Source organism: Pongo abelii, chromosome 11 (assembly GCF_028885655.2).
Source record: "Pongo abelii isolate AG06213 chromosome 11, NHGRI_mPonAbe1-v2.0_pri, whole genome shotgun sequence".
Taxonomy (NCBI): domain Eukaryota; kingdom Metazoa; phylum Chordata; class Mammalia; order Primates; family Hominidae; genus Pongo; species Pongo abelii.
Window position 1 is genome coordinate 118,682,492 of NC_071996.2, and position 2,976 is coordinate 118,685,467.

The 2,976-nt window shown below is 44.7% G+C and overlaps 1 non-coding gene across 1 annotated transcript; it reads left to right on the top strand.

Moving 5' to 3' along the window:
* Positions 1-516: 516 nt before the first annotated feature.
* Positions 517-615, top strand: LOC112132523 (small nucleolar RNA U13). The gene has a single exon (XR_002914285.1). It is a non-coding gene; the product is annotated as a small nucleolar RNA U13 (small nucleolar RNA).
* Positions 616-2,976: the final 2,361 nt, after the last annotated feature.

Sequence of the window (2,976 nt, forward strand, 5' to 3'; positions counted from 1 at the left end):
AAATTATGGTTCACCTAAAAATAATATATTTTTATTTGGTTTTAATGTCATTAATAGGTAAAAACTCATATTGAAATTATAATTATAATAACATAATTATAGGACTTTCTCAAGGATAGTTCTAAGGAATTAACACCCACACATTGGTATTGATGTAAAGTAGTTAGGGTATCTTTCTCATTCTTGGAATCAGAGAATTGAAATGCAAGGATATTCAATGAGCCATTGATGGGGATATTGACCTTACCAAAATAATGTAGGAGTTGAGGTAGAACACAAAGACTGTGAACCAGGTCCCCAAATCTCTGTGAATGAATGTCTGTGTCCATGAACTGGAGGTGACGGAGACTAACAGCAGATAGTAGAGACAGATCTTTTAAGTGTCTATAGTTAGTGTGTTATCTACTAGTTATTTTATTAGGCACTCAGATAAGCACAGAGAAATAAAATGTAGTCCTTGCCCATAAAGAGGGGTTCAGCGTGAAGGTGCAGACAGCTTAAAAAGAAACGAGTGTGATCCTTTTGCAGTTCATAAGCATGAAGTTTGGGTTTTCACATGCATCTGTGAGAAGTACCTTCCCCAAACCCTGTTACAAGGGTGGCTCACATCTGTAATCCCAGCACTTTGGGAGGCCAAGATGGGTGGATTTCTTAAGGCCAGCAGTTCGAGACCAGCCTGGCCAACATAGTGAAACTCATCTCTACTAAAAATACAAAAATTAGCCAGCCATAGTGGCCTGCACCAGCAATCCCAGCTACTTGGGAGGCTGAGGCACAAGAATCACTTGAACCCAGGAGACTGAAGTTGTAGTGAGCCGAGATTGTGTCACTCACTGCAGTCTGGGCAACAGAGGAAGTCTCTGTCTCTAAAACAACAACAAACAAACAAAAAACAACCTTGTTACAACATCAGGACATCGGCACATTATCTGTTTAACGTCAAAAAAAGAAAGAAAGGGGCCGGGTGCAGTGGCTCACGCCTGTAATCCCAGCACTTTGGGAGGCCGAGTTGGGCAGATCACGAGGTCAGGAGATCGAGACCATCCTGGCTAACATGGTGAAACCCCGTCTCTACTGAAAATACAAAAAATTAGCCTGGCGTGGTGGTGGGCGCCTGTAGTCCCAGCTACTCGCGAGGCTGAGGCAGGAGAATGGCATGAACCCGGGAGGCGGAGCTTGCAGCGAGCTGAGATCGTGCTACTGCACTCCAGCCTGGGTGACAGAGTGAGACGCCGTCTCAAAAAAGAAAAAAAAGAAAAAAAAAGAAAGAAAGGAAGAAAGGAAACAGACAAATGAGTGAAATTCAATGATACAGGTGTTACAATTAAATAAGCTCCTGGATCAAAAAAGGGGAAACAATCAGTCCACCACATGGAGGATACAGCAATCAAGAAAGCCTTTAGAGACAGAGGTAACATAAGATCTATTTGTTCTTGGATTCATTCTGACACTTTATTTGTAGAAACATTGGTAGCAGGAGTCCAGGTGCTGAGAGAGCTGTAACAACTATTAATGCTGATGGTGGCTATTCAGCCAAGTGTGAGATATGATAGAGACTGGAGTTAAGTAGTTGACATAAGCAATCTAAAATAAGAGGCAGAGGCCGGGTGCTGTGGCTCACGCCTGTAATCCCGGCACTTTGGGAGGCTGAGGTGGGTGGATCACTTGACGACAGGAGTTCGAGACCAGCCTGGCCACCATGGATAAACTCTGTCTCTACTAAAAATACACAAATTAGCTGGGTGTGATGGTGCACATCTGTACTCCCTGCTACTTGGGAGGCTGAGGTGGGAGAATCACTTGAACCCGGTAGGTGAAGGTTGCAGTGAGCCGAGATTGCGCCACTGCATCCAGCCTGGGCAACAGGGTGAAACTTTGTCTAAAAAAAGAAAAAATTATTTCCTTGAAGAAGCTTTTCTCTCCCCACTCACAGTCCCTAGGTAGATCCCTCTACAATAAGACTTGCTTCTGTCTTGCATTATCAGATTTCCCTCTTCACTACTGAATTGATCAGTGTTATGGACATACAAATGTGATTATTCTTTCAGATTAAGAAAAAACAAGGCTGAGTGTGGTGACTCACACCTGTTATCCAAACATTTTGGGAGGCCGAAAGCAGGAGGCTCACTTAAGCCCAGAGTAACATAGTGAGACCTAGTCTTTACAAAAAATTAGCCAGATGTGACGGCGTGCATCTGTAGTTCCAACTACTTGCTAGGCTGAGGCAGGAGGATCTTGAGTACAGGAGGTCGAGGCTGCAGTGAGCTGTGATGGCACCACTGCACTCCAGCCTGGGCAACAGAGTGAGACCCTATATCAAAAAAAACAAAAACAAAATATCAATAAGCTCCCTGGACCCACTTGTACCACCAGCTACCACCCTATTCCTCTACTCTCCTTTTAGAGTAGTGGCTCTCATCTGGGGGCAATTTTTCCCACAGGAGACATTTGGCAATGTCTGGAGACACTTCTGGTTGTCACAACTGGAGTAGGGGTGCTACTGGTGTCTAGTGGTAGAAGCCTTGGATACTACTAAACATCCTCAAATGCACACGACACACCCCCCATTCCCCCCCCACACACACCATAAAACATTATCTGCTCCAAAATGTCTAGTGCTGAGGCTGACAAACCCTGTTTAAGAGCAAAACTCCTTAAAAGTGTCACCTTTATTCCACATCTCCAATTCCTTCCCTCTTTCTGTCTAATTTTTTTTTTTGAGATAGAGTCTTGCTCTGTTGTTGCCCAGGCTGGAGTGCAATGGCTCACTGCAACCTCAGTCTCCCAGATGCAAATGATTCTCGTGCCTCAGTCTCCCAAGTAGCTGGGATTACAGGCACGCCCCACCACACCCAGGTAATTTTTGTATTTTTAGTAGAGACGGTTTTCATCATGTTGGCTAGGCTGGTCTCAAACTCCTGACCTCAATGATCCGCCCGCCTCGGCCTCTCAAAGTGCTGGGATTACAGGTGTGAG